Here is a 14,535-nt window from a genome sequence, read left to right as displayed (position 1 = left end):
AAAACAATACACAAGGTATATATAGACTTTATAGACTGGTGTTTAAACACAGTGTATTAACTGCACCACTGCTTCAGGTTTTATTACAACTGGTTAATTGTATTATGATCATCCTAAGCTTCATAAACCATGAGTAAGTACAGAAAGGAGAAAAAACTTCAGGCAAATGCAGCAGGGTTATTTTTTATATTTTTATATTTTCAAAATTATGTATCCTAAAATATTTAGAATCGTAGTTATGAAAATAGATCCCTGCATTATTCCGCAATGCTAGAAACTTGTTACATGCTTTAGCACAATATCAGTCCATCTTAGTTCTCTCACACACTCGGACTGCTACTAGCAACATCCCTTCACTTCTAGTCTATTTCAAGTGGTTCTTTCTAGCTCATCTCTTAAAGGAGCATTACCCTCACAAAGCAGTCTATCTTCTTCAGACAGCCAAGGTACATGATCTGCAATAGCTGCATCCGTACATTAATGCACTACGCATTTATCAACTTGGGCTGATGTAACAACTGTGACCCTACATGGACAAATAAAGGCTTGTTGGAGTTCACCCAGTTCTTGTAACCTCTCAGTTCGATTACTATAATGTGTGGGTCTGCCTATGAAAACAGTCCAGAATCTCTTCAGTTGGTCCAAACTAAGGTGGCACATTACTTGAGCATGATCAATCCCATTACACCAGTGCTTCATCATCTGCACTGGCTCCCAGTCTACTTCTGGGCTCAATTCAAAACGCTAGCTTTAACCTTTAGAGCCCTAAATCCAAGTTATTGAAGTAGTTGCCATGTGAAATTCTAAGGAATTATCTGGTAAAGGGAATGCGAGATAGTTCATATACATGCACAACATAGGACTTTCATTGTTTCACAGGAATATTTATCGTAACTAGGATAATGATATCCTCCTTAAATCCACAAGCATCTTGTGAACAACCAAATACTAAGCAACAAGTAACGTACTAAAAGCCATGACAGGAATCTCTAGGTCTTACTTGCTAGGGTACACTGGAAACCTCCACATTTTCTCCACAGTACAAAACTAATGCATAAGTGCTAACTCAGCAGCTCAGCAACAAGACATGCACTCACATATATGCCCCCTTCCACCGATGAGTAGTGCCCTAGCCAGGAAAGGAGCACAGAAGGAGGGAGGGGGCAGAAGTCCTCCTGAGACTTGTGAAACCTGAAGGGTCAAAGTGAGAACTAACTAACTAACTAACTAACTAACTAACTAACTAACTAAATAAATAAATAAATATGGGTGCCACTCATAAATTGTATGTAAAAACAGACTGGTTAGCCTTGCAAAAATAATAATCAAGAAATGATCCCCACCTTCCTATCTACTCATGTGATTTGCTCACTCCATAACTTACCCCATTTGCTCACCACATACCCCACATACTTCCAGGAGTAAAAAGAGAAATCATCATTTACACCAGGGGTCAGCAACCTTTTGCAGCCATGGGCCAGTCCATCATCCCTCAGACCATTTTTTTTTGGGGGGGGGGGGTGAACGAATTCCTATGCCCCACAAATAACCCAGAGATGCATTTTAAATAAAAGCACACATTCTATTCATGTAAAAACACCAGCAGGCCCCACAAATAACCCAGAGATGCATTTTAAATAAAAGGACACATTCTACTCATTGAGCCGGATTGAGAAGGCGACTGGGCCGCATCCAGCCCACAGGCCTTAGGTTGTCTACCCCTGATTTACACTGTGCTATTTTACAGTGCAGTACTAACAGCAGTCCCTCCTACTAGTCCTCACCACCCCATCCAAGTTATGAATGCCAACATTTTTTCATGGGGCAGAGAGAAAAGGTTGTGGCATGTGAGCAGCTCTTCAGAAACTAAGCACATACTTTCTCTTGATCTCTCTCCCTGCAATTCACTAAACCAAATTCAGATACGCAAATGCAGGAAGACTTATTGGCTCTCTGCCCTTCTCTTCATCTACTTTCTAAAAGGCAAGAATAGATCTAGGCACACAGGACTCTCAGGGGAGAGCATTCCACAACAGAAAAGGTGTGGCAAAAGCTGAACATTTATAATTTATAACTCACATTTCCTCTCTGAATAGAGATGCCCAAAACAGCTAAAGCAATACACCAACAACATAGCAATGATATTTCATTTTTAAAAAACCTCCACCACAACAAAAAATCCAAGAACTGAACACAAGAGAGCCAGACTATAAAACCCCCTAAAACCACAAAAGTCAAAAGCTTTTTATAAAAGAACTTTCTAGCTGAATGAACACCAGCAAAGGAGGAGATAACCTAACCTCCTGTGGCAGGGAGTTCCATATAAATTATGGCTTTATTTTCTCCATTGGCATTAGGAACTGTTTGAAGCACTGTTATAAAGTTTTATGTTTATATATACAATGCAGAGTTATGAGCAAAGGTTCCAATTTGAATGTCTTAAGAACTACCCAAAATGCCTGTTGTTTCAATAGCTAAGTTGCATGCACAGACAAAGAACTGCTGCATATTGTAAAAGCTACTCAGGCCCTCTGCAGAAAGATCCCCCTGTGGAATCTCTGTCAATGAAGGCTGAATACCCAGTGTTGGGAAGAAGGGGCTCTCGTCACAAAATTTTCCAGTCCTAAATACAATGCTTTATCATAAAATTGTATGACGACCATTAATTGACATGCAAGTGAAAGGGTACATTAGGCTAAACCTGAAGTGGTCACCAAGGACAGCAATAAAAAAAAAAAAAAGATGCCTGTTTCTATTTAGACAGCACTATTCTGAATTCTATTTTTTGGTAGAGTGCAACGAAATGTTGGGAACTGACTTTTTAGATTGGGTAGATAGACATAAAGAAGAGCCATGGAAGATCATAAAAAAGACTCTTTCTCTAACACCCTTTTGCTCTCTGCTCTCGGCGACCAACCAAATGCACATGGGAAGCTCAAAAGCAGAACATGTAGGCAGCATTCCTCTCGCATTTCCTAGTAGTTACTGATAGCTTTATCTTCAATAAAGTTGTCTAATCTCCCATTTTATTACTGGACCAGCTTTCCCCCCTACTAAATGCTAACAAGAAGAAAACAGAAACATCACCTTCTAGATGCTATCAAACAATAACATATATTAATATTATGTCCAACAGAACACAAGAGGAACAATGACAAAATATATGCTACCAGAACAGGTTACTTCCGGGTTTCGGCAGTTGCACATGCGCAGAAGTGCTGAATCACAACCCGTGCATGTGCAGACACGCCACTGTGGGTTGCGAACACTGCAGGTGTCGAACGTGCATCCCGAAAACCCTACAAATGTGTTTCGGATCATAAAAATCTAAGCTTATCCATGTTTGCTTTGAGCACACATTCCTGCCATCTGATTACAAAAAAGAGCAAGAAAGAAACAGCTTGATATGACAGTAAGGGATCCCAGAGAGGAGACTGTAGCTGTTGCATTCCTGGCCCAGACCTCCTCCTGCACTGCTGCAAGCTAAGCCATGGTTTGGGCCAAGCATGTTATCCAAACCCAGGTTTGTGCATTGTCTTCTCCAAACAAACCATGAGCTGCAAACCACAAAACAAATATTGGTTACAGTTTGTGGTTTTTCTAGAGCGGGGTTTCCGAAACTTGAGTGTCCAGCTGTTTTTGAATTACAATTCCAATCATCCATGACCACTGGTCATGCTAGCTAGGGATGATGCGAGTTGTAGTCCAAAAACAGCTGGAGACCAAAGTTGGGGAAACCCTGATCAAGAAGAAGAGAAACAAGAGCCAACTGTGCCCAACTGTCTTTTGATCCACCTTTCTTTATGTCAAGTTGGTTACACAAGACACTGCGCTCACAACCTGAACATTGATCCCAGAGGGAATGACAACAGGATTGTGCTTGTAAAGCCCATGAATTCAAAGTCAACTTCTTATGCACGCTGATTATTTGACAGAGCTTGAACAAATCAACACACCTTTGTATATTTATTTTCATGCTTACTATACTGCTTTGTTTGCTTATTATTTGCAGGCTACAACATGTTCCATTTGTATTGCGGCTTGCAAAAAACAAGCAAACCACCACAATACAACTTTAAAAAATCACTGCTGTAATGGTATTTTGAGAGTTCATAGTTCTCGTTTTAATCTTGTTATATTTGTTTAATTTCTATTTTATAAGTTAGCCTGAAAAATATTTAAACTGAAAGGCAGCAAGTTTTAAATAAATAAAACTAAAAAGAAAGGCAATCAAGTATATTACTGTACAAAGAGAATTACATACATAAACCACTCTGAGCGCTTTATTGCTTAGACAGTAATTCAGTTGTACAAGCTAACAAACTTGTCACATTTTGCATGGATGTGATTTTTAATGTTCTAATGAACCAAAATCAGATTTTCTCAAGGAAATACTTCTTCATGACTATGGCTAGCATGTTGGAATTCACCTAATTATGTCACATATAATTAATACCATCATGGCATGTTCAATGGAAGGTGTTTCTGCCCAAATTTTGACCATCTCCCCCTTTCTCCTGTTGTGATATAGCCCATCCTATTTTAGGGGTTCAGGAAGGGATAAGGGGGTGAAAAAGCCACTTTCTCTCAACACCCTTTCACCAACACTTCTCTGAATAAATATATATGCATATCCTGTGTGTGACAAGAAAACTTGTGTGGCAACTCTGGTCAGCTCTGGTACATACTCAGAAGGAAATGCTGTCACTTGCCTCAGATGAATCAGCACGTTGCCTTAAATAAAATTTGAATGAACAGCATTCTACCATACCACATTCCACAGGCAGAAATACCATGACATATCAGTAATAATGCAGGTCATCTTAAATATGTTTCATCCATTCTAATAATATGCAGTGCAAGAATTTCAATCTCATTTTCAGATCACTAGGTCAGGGTATTCTGACTGAAAGCCAAAGGCCAAATCTGCCCATAATTGCTAAAGCGGGAAGAGCCTCCCTTCCTTTCCCTTTACCTGCCACTTCTTGATGTCCAATCACACAAACCTCTCTTATACCTGTTTCCACTCCAGACCAGAAGGCCAGAAGCAGCACAAATAGCATCATTTTGAAGCTTGCAACAGATTTATTTCTACAGCCTTGAACTGAAGTCTATTGTTCTATAACATGTCTGCAATTCCATGGAGTAGCAATACAACTATCTGCTGAATGTAACAGGTTATTCAACCATTAATTCAAGTGCAGTGGTATACAAAGGCAGGACACAAAACCATAGAATGCTCATAAGGATTATGAAAGTTTATTTACTATTGGACACACACAAGATTAAATCCTGGCTGAGAGTGATTCTTTCTAACCTACTGAAGCCCAGGAATTTTTTTTTTAAAAAAAAATTCAACTACTGCACATTTAAAGTTGCATCCTGTTCATATGATGTCCCATAGGAGCACATGTGTTGTCCCACAGAGTTTGATTTTGTCTCCCATACTTTTTAACACCTATATGAAGCCACCAGGAGAGGTTATCAGAGAACCTGGGGTGATGTGTTGTCAGTACAATGGTGACACTCAACTCTTTCTCTGGGGTTTGAAGGAACAGCCTGATCTAGATAATGTTGCATTCCCCTAAATAAGCAGGTGTGTAGCTTGTGGGTACTGCATGAGCCATATCTGTCACTTAAAATCACCATGGCTTCAGTGGCAAATAAGCAATAAGCACTCTCCCAATGCTACTCTCTAGACTTGCCCCTACAGAGAGGATCACAACCACTACAGTTCAGTGTCTCCAATAGCAATCTCAAAGTGGGTCCGGGAGGATGCAATGGTAAATGGTATCAAAAGCCACATTCCCTATGTCCCACCCTCAATCAAGAAATTAGGGCAACAAAGGCTGATTCAGTCCTATATCCAGGCCTGAACCAAGAATAGGAAGGATAATCTAGACTACAGTAATATATTCTATGAGGGGCTGCCCTTGAAAATGGTACAGAGGTTTCAAAAGAGAAAACCTTCCTCCACACCTCTGCAATGGGGGGTGGGGACAAAGAGTGCCTCCTCTGCAGATTTTAACAGGCAGGCAAGGCAAGCAAGCACAGGGGAAGAAGATGTTTTTTTTTTCCAGGTATTGGTGACTTAAATCATGTAGGGTTTTATATGTCATCATGAGCATCTTAAGCCAGGTCAAAAATGCCAATGGCAACAATGCAATACTGTCTCCTAACACTGATTCAGCACCTGCACTGCCTCTCCTTATTCAGATGGAATGGATATCCTCAGCATGCTATTGATAACACTTTATTTTGGAAGAGGAGGTACCAATGAATCAAAAGTAGCAAACATTAAACTTTCAATCTCAAGAATCAGGGAGAGAGTTTATTTGAGCATTACTCATAAAATGTTTTACTGATAAGAAATCTTAAAATTATCATAATGAAAACCAGTTAACACCATCTCCATACATCAGTCTCTCAATTCTCTAGATCTCTACAGCATCACAGCATACCAGTCTCAAAGTTATTACTTCATTACACAGCTTCCTACCCCACCTTCAGTTACACAGGCCAAACCAGAAACTATTTTTTACAACACCTCTCTGGGTTGTATGAGTCATCATCTTACTTCCTTTTATAATACAATCAAAACAGCTGCTCAGATTTAAAACAGATAACACTCAAGGAACCTATGTTTTCCTTCATATCAGAGACCACAGTAGCCACCTTTTATAGGGAATTTGCTAAGCCGGTTTATTGTAGCAAAACAGAATGCAAACTTTGAAATTATCAACCCAAATGAGAAGCTAACTATTAAGTTATTCAGGACAAAACTGCTTTCTCAAAAGTTTTTCTTCTTTCATAAATATTCAACAAAAATATTGAGGTAACAGCTATGATGCATTTTGCCACAAGAAAATATTAACGCATAAGAACGGGGGTGGGATACCATTTTGAGTCTAAGGGCTAGATCCAGAAATGTCCAACCCTTCCTGTCCCAGCAGTACTCTTGTTGAAGACCACTCCCCCACCGTGCAAAAAGACAAAAAAGGATTGAAAAAGCTAAACCACATTTTTAACCTAATTGCTGGGAAAGCAGTTTCATTCAAAGTACGGTAAACTGTTTCTCCCAGTACTGTTCTTTGAAGCTGACCCACACTTATCCTTTCGACCTCTAATAGAGAAGGAGAGAAACTAGCCTACTGCACAAAGATTTAAAAAACTGTTATTTGTTGCTTCACCCATTTTTGCTTCGGGCAAAACCAGCACCTCTGGCAGGTGGCCCCAAGAAGTTTGCCCCTGAGCTGGAACAAGTTCCCTACCCCTGCAGTAAGATCATTTACTAATTGAAAATGTCAATAAGACATTTGTGACCAACCCATATTTATTTATAATTTGAGAAATCAACATACTACAGAACTCAGGTACAGTGGTACCTCGGGTTAAGAACTTAATTCGTTCTGGGGGTCTGTTCTTAACCTGAAACGGTTCTTAACCTGAAGACCACTTTAGCTAATGGGGCTTCCTGCTGCCGCTGCACGATTTCTGTTCTCATCCTGAAGCAAAGTTCTTAACCCGAGGTAATATTTCTGGGTTAGCGGAGTCTGTAACCTGAAGCGTATGTAACCTGAAGCACCATTGTAGCTGGATGCCATAAAATAGGAATAAAAGATTACCGGGGGCAGGGTGTCAGCAGATGACCTTAATGAGATCCAAAATGACATATCTTGGATCTTATTTAATACCTTTGATGACGTGCAGCCCCTGGTTTCACTAGAAAGTTCACAACACATCCTTGAACTAATAAATCACCTTTGTTTGATCCTGAAGTCAGATATTTCTCCCATTGTTTATTCTTTTACATAGAAAGCTCTCTTACTCCTGTTTAATAGGAGGACAATGGATTTTAGTTAATAAATTTGAAATTTAACATGTTTATATTAGACTGAATTGTGAAAGTTTTTTCTGACATAATAAACATATACAAAAACCCAATGTATATTTTTCAAGATGATTCTTATGCATCTTAGCAGCAGAAGAGAGAAAAACAAAGTGGGAGGAAGCTCAGGTAGGTGGAGCAGGATATAGGTTACTACCTGCTGAAGAATTTTCACAGTGCTGAAGTATGAGGGATCCTTTTGTCTTGGTCACATTGCTGTTACAGTACTTGTGTTCTAAGATCTAGTGTCAGGACAGGCTATGATATAAATACAATATACAGTGGTGCCTTGCAAGACGAAATTAATTCGTTCCGCAAGTCTTTTCGTCTTGCGAGTTTTTCGTCTTGCGAAGCACGGTTTCCCATAGGAATGCATTGAAAATCAATCAATGCGTTCCTATGGAAACCGCCTTCAGACCAGGTCCGGGGACAGTCTGTCCCCCGACCTCTTCTGAAGGCCGGCGGGGGGGCGAAAGTCTTTCCTTCCCCCCGCCTGCCTTCCCGGGACAGCGGAGACTTCTCCGCTGTCCCGGGCGATCTTAAAATGCTGGCAGGCAGCAGCGAAGGCTTCGCTGCCGTCCCCCAGCATTTTAAAAGTCCCCGGGACGGCGGAGACTTCTCAGAATGCTGTTCTGAATGTTGGCGGTGGGGAGGAAAAACCCTCCTCCCACCGCAAGCCCCGGGAACAGAGGAGAAGCGCTGCGCACCTTCCCCTCTGTTCCCGGACCTGTCCTGAAGGCTTGCGGTGGGAGGAGGGTTTTCCTCCCCACTGCCAACATTCAGAATGCTGTTCTGAATGTTGGCGGTGGGGAGGAAAAACCCTCCTCCCACCGCAAGCCCCGGGAACAGAGGAGAAGCGCTGCGCACCTTGTCCTCTGTTCCCGGACCTGTCCTGAAGGCTTGCGGTGGGAGGAGGACTTTCCTCCCCACCGCCAACATTCAGAATGCTGTTCTGAATGTTGGCGGTGGGGAGGAAAAACCCTCCTCCCACCGCAAGCCCCGGGAACAGAGGAGAAGCCCTTCGCGCCTTGTCCTCTGTTCCCGGACCTCCCACCGCAAGCCTTAGGACAGGTCCGGGAACAGAGGAGAAGGCGCGCTGCGCTTCCCCGCTGTCCCCGGAGATTTCCCTATGGGCTTTCGTCTTGCGAAGCAAGCCCATAGGGAAATTCGTCTTGCGAAACCGCTAAAAAATCGGAAAACCCTTTTGTCTTGCGGGTTTCTCGTTTAGCGAGGCATTCGTCTTGCGGGGCACCACTGTACAGCCAAGATTTCAATCTCAATCCAAGTCGGCTCTGGTTGTCCTAACAGATGATCTCCGTAGACAACTGGATCGAGGCGGGTCGGGACTGCTGATTCTTTTAGATTTGTCAGCAGCCTTTGACATGGTCGATCATGATCTTCTGGACCACAGCCTCGCCGATGATGGGGATACAGGGCATAGCCCATAAATGGCTGTGCTCTTTTATCTCTGGTCGGGAACAAAGGGTGACGCTAGGGAAGGAGATATTGTCGTGCCACTCCTTAGTGTGTGGAGTGCCGCAGGGTGCAATCCTCTCCCCGATTCTTTTTAACATCTTTATGCACCCCCTTGCCCAGATTGTCCGGAGCTTTGGGCTGGGCCGTCACCAATATGCTGATGACACTCAGCTCATCTGCTGATGGATGGCCACACCAACTTGGCCCCAGACACACTGACCAGATGCTTGGAAGCTGTGGCTGGATGGTTTCGTGGGAGCCGAATGAAACTAAATCCTTAGAAGACAGAGGTCCTCTGGCTGGGTTGGGATGGCATGGGGATGAGGGGGCAACTCCCATCTCTTGCGGTGGTGCAATTAGTGCCAGCACAGTCCGTTAAGAGTTTGGGTGTAATCCTTGACACCTCCCTTTCCATGGAGGCGCAGGTTACAGCAACAGCCAAGGTGACATTTTTCCACCTTCGCTGCATCAAACAGTTGGTCCCTTACCTTTCCCTCCCCGACCTGGCCACAGTGATCCATGCGACGGTCACCTCCTGGCTTGACTACTGTAATTTGCTCTACGCGGGGCTGCCCTTGAAGCTGTACCAGAAACACTCCAGCGGGTGCAGAATGCCTCAGCGAGGCTCCTCACGGGGTCTCTGCCATGGGAGCATATTCACTCAGTGATTTTCCAGCTGCACTGGCTCCCGGTGGAGTACAGGATCAGATTTAAGGTGCTGGTTTTGACCTTTAAAGCCCTTCACAGCCTAGGACCCTCGTACCTATGGGACCGCTTCTCCCAGTATGCCCCACGGGAGACCTTAAGGTCCATAAATAGCAACACCCTAGAGGTCCTGGGCCCTAAGGAAATTAGATTAGCCTCAACCAGAGCCAGGGCTTTTTCAACACTGGCTCCAGCCTGGTGGAATGCTCTCTCTCATGAGACCAGGGCCCTGCAGGAACTGATTTCTTTCCGCAGGGCCTGTAAGAGTTGTTCCGCCTGGCCTTTGGCTTAGAGTCAATTTGATTCCCTCCCCCTCTTTCTTTCTTTCTTCCTTTCTCCTCCTGTGATGAGGCTGTATTTTAATGTTTTAATGTTGTATTTTAATCTTGTATTCATTAAACTTATTTTTATTATTGGTTATTAGCCGCCCTGAGCCCAGCCTTGGCTGGGGAGGGCAGGGTATAAATAAAAATTATTATTATTATTATTATTATTATTATTATTATTATTATTATGAGATGCTAAAGATATGTTCCAAGAATCAAGCATAATGCTTCCATTCCAAAAGCTTAGCAATCACCATACTTAGTGAAAAATTTAAGGTTGGGTAAACTTTTTTTTAATAGGTTGATACCTGTCTTTTCCTAAGTTATCTCAACTAAAATTTTAAACAAAATTATGGCATGGAAGGTTATTCTGATAGATAAACTACAGCAAAACACATACAACATTTCAGATACACTGGCATCTTACAATCTCTTAAGGTTTCCCATTTTATAAACAAAGATATACAATAGTTCCTTTATTTCTAAGCCCAAAATTTTTACTATTCTAACCACGAGCTCTAGCCTTATAGGTTCAGAAAACATGAAGCATACCTTTGTTTTCATAGATTACCAATTTACGTAAAAAGAAGCATCAGTTAGCATCACTCCATAAACATTTTCAAAGTGTGATCCTTTCAATGGATAATTACCAAAAATCAGCCAGGACACAATCCTATGACCCTTTGCAGCTGCCACAGGATATTACAAAACTACCTGTCCACAGGGAGAGAGGGAGGTCCACCTCCAGAGGCCTCCTCAAGATTAAAAGGGTACGTCAAGAGTAGATCTAGGGAGGCTTTGGACCTGAGGGCTCCTATTCACTTGACATAGGAGGGAAAATATGCCAGCCCTGGAGATGGTGCCCTCATTTTCTCTTCATTCACTCTCCCTCACCATCCACCTAGGAATTACAAGTCAGATTTGGCAGTTGCTTGGCCACAGGTTTTCCCTCCCCCACTCCAATAGGATTGTTCTGCCCAATAATTTCAGGAGTGTCAGGCAATTGTAGAAGTTTCTGCTTGCCAGTAACAATAGGTATCTGAATCTCTGAATCACACATTATCCCTGTATGCAGTGTTTAATCAGTTAGATTAGCCTAGTTTTTTTAAAAAAACAGCAACATCTGATTGATATGCAGGGGAGTCCCAATGTATAAACATTTGCTGCCTGTTTGAAAAAGCTGTTATTAGACTTACATATAAACACTATGAATGACAAGCATCATCTTAAAAGAGGCATTCACCCCTATGGCGACTGCTACAACATGCATGCACAATCTGAAAATATAACAAATGTGCTTTTTTACTTCAGAGGAGCTACAATTTCTTTCATATTCACATTTAAAATGATTACTTGATTAGCTTTGCAATCTTGCACTGATGTATCCTACACATACATTTCAGAGAATAAATCCCGCCAAACTCAGTAGAACTTACTTATTTATTTTAATTCATACGAAGATCACAGGGCAGTTCACAAAATAAAAAAACAAAATGAGAGCACAATATACATAACACAAAAAACCCAATATTCACCCCCCAATCATGTTTAAAAGGCCGAAGTACCATCCGCTATATTAGAAATAACTGAGTGATATAAGCAATACAGACCACTAAGGCATCAGAAAAACTATTACTTCTTAGTTACTAATAATAATTGCATTGAAATGTTATCTTGGGCATAATGTGTAGCAGCACAATTATGAGCTTGTGCTACTGCAGGTAAACAGCAAATCAATGTCTGTGAACCAGGTCAGAGGGGTGGAGGAATCAACCTGTTTCTCCAAAAACGTCTTATTAATTTTAGTGAGAATAGCCTTGTGTCCATCTCTTTCGCCACAGAGCCTATATAATGACACAATAGAAAGAGGCAAAAGCAGAAAATGGGACTGTTGTGTCACAGTCACACTTTTAGATCTAGAACAAGGGATACAAGACATCCTCTTATTTCATATGCAATATTCAAAAACGGGTCATAGATTCATATAATCAGAATGTTAAATGATAGGCTCTTTGTATCATGTACTGCTTATTATATGGAATACAATAAAAGCATTCCTCTTTCAATCTTTGATATAGCACTTACATGATGCAAATGTCATGGGCAATCTCAAGTATTTACTTTTAGAGATGACTTTATTATTATTTATGGAATGTATACCCCATTCTTTCAATTTATTTCTATGTATTTGAATTGCTCAGGCTACCTTACAATATTTTTTAAAAGAACATTAAATAGCAAAAACATAAAAGAATTCAGGTGCAACAGATAAAAATATATTTAAAATCAGTGCTAATCATATAAAGATCATCAACCCAGACCCTGTGATCATCATGATGCCCCACAAGAGGTCCAAAGGGTGGCAACACAAGAATAAACATTTCCCCCCCCTTTTTAGAAAGATACTGGTGAGTGTCCTGCCTACTCCTGATGCAAAACAAGGTACAGTGGTACCTCGTTTTACATACGCTTCAGGTTACATACGCTTCAGATTACAGACTCCGCTAACCCAGAAATATTACCTCGGGTTAAGAACTTTGCTTCAGGATGAGAACAGAAATTTTGCCGCCGCGGCAGCGGGAGGCCCCATTAGCTAAAGTGGTGCTTCAGGTTAAGAACAGTTTCAGGTTAAGAACAGACCTCTAGAACGAATTAAGTTCTTAACCCGAGGTACCACTGTACATGTTTCAGAAACAAAGAATGTGGGTAGGGGATGTGGAGGCAAGGAAGGGGTCTAAACAAGATGAGGGAGAAAAGCCAACTCCTGCAGTGTAGACTGTTTGAAAGAATGGCACAAAGAAGACTTCAGGGATGGTTCCAAAAAGCTAAAGAAATGAGGATGTGGTGCACCCTCAGTTATAGGAAAAACCTATCATATTACCTCACTCTCAAAAAGGCCTTTTCACAGAAATCCAACATAAAAAGCAGTCACCTTATAAAAAAATCAGTTGGTACATATAGCTCAGTACTGCCTACACTGACTGGCAGCAGCTCTCCAGGGTTTCCTGAAGAGGTCTCTCATACCTGTACCTGGAGATGCCAGGGACTGGAACTGTGGCCTTCTGCATAAAAAGCAGATGTTCTACCATGGAAATACACCCTTTCCTCTGGTTTGGACCAGAATATCATTACCTATGTAGTAGTGTTTCTGAGACAATCCCAAGTGACATCAATTACATGCTATGCCACACAGCAAAAGCAAAGTCATAGGAGCATTTCCACTCCTCAAACCTTATTCTAATAAGGAGGTCTTGCTCTTGATAAAAGAGTGGCGAGCTTGGACTTTTCAAGATGTGCAAAAAGAGTAATGAGTTCAATTATGGTGGAATATGCTTACCAGCTGACACCATTCCTTCACAAGGGGTGATTTGATTAATGGCTAACTTATAAATGTAACTTGCATTAGATAAGACTTGGGGTTCTGCAACTAATTAAGGCAATTGTAACCTCCTTATTATGGCTGTTACAGGCTTAAATCAGCCCTGGCTTGAACCATAGGGGCTTTCCTCAATGGCTTCACTGCTCAGAGCAAAGTGAAATCACACACATAGCTCTGGGAATGTGAAAAAGTTTCCAGTAAACAAAGGTCCCCAACAACTCCTGAAAATACTTGTGTGCAAGTTTTATGCTCATACAAAAAGTAGCCCCACTGCTATTAATCTTTATGTGAATACATTGCATGACCCACATGACCAAACACACTTAGAAGAATCTTTCAAATAATTAGAAGCCAGACCTAAACAAAGCAGAGAGAAAAGTATACTTCCAAGAACAAACTTATAGGGTGTGATTTAGTTTGTTGCAAGTTTTATTTTTTTGAAGGATTCAAATAGTTGTTTTAACAGCTTTTATCAATAATTTTATTGTTTTGTTCTTTTTGTGAACCACCTTGTGGATTTTTTTTACAATCAAGTGGTACATAAATGTTGTCAAATGAATGAATGGCATTTATGAAATAAAGTTGTTTCTCCTTAGGCAACCATATACCTGTGATTTCCCCTCTCCCAAAAAACTTTCAATTTATATGCTTGAACTATTTGATCAAGCATACCCACATCAAAAATGTAATGTAACACAATGGTGAAAATTCTATAGACCCCATTCTCACAATCAGATAGCACTACCAGCATTCTCTTCTTG

At 41.3% G+C, this 14,535-nt stretch overlaps 1 protein-coding gene across 36 annotated transcripts in view; it reads right to left on the bottom strand.

Moving 5' to 3' along the window:
* Positions 1–14,535, bottom strand: part of AFDN (afadin, adherens junction formation factor) — an 88,676-nt gene that overhangs the window by 69,142 nt on the left and 4,999 nt on the right. The window lies entirely within an intron of this gene.

The sequence above is a fragment of the Podarcis gaigeae genome (assembly GCF_964106915.1).
Source record: "Podarcis gaigeae genome assembly, chromosome: 3".
NCBI lineage: Eukaryota > Metazoa > Chordata > Lepidosauria > Squamata > Lacertidae > Podarcis > Podarcis gaigeae.
The sequence above is the reverse complement of the archived record's forward strand: the minus strand, read 5'-3'. Positions and strand labels throughout refer to the sequence as shown.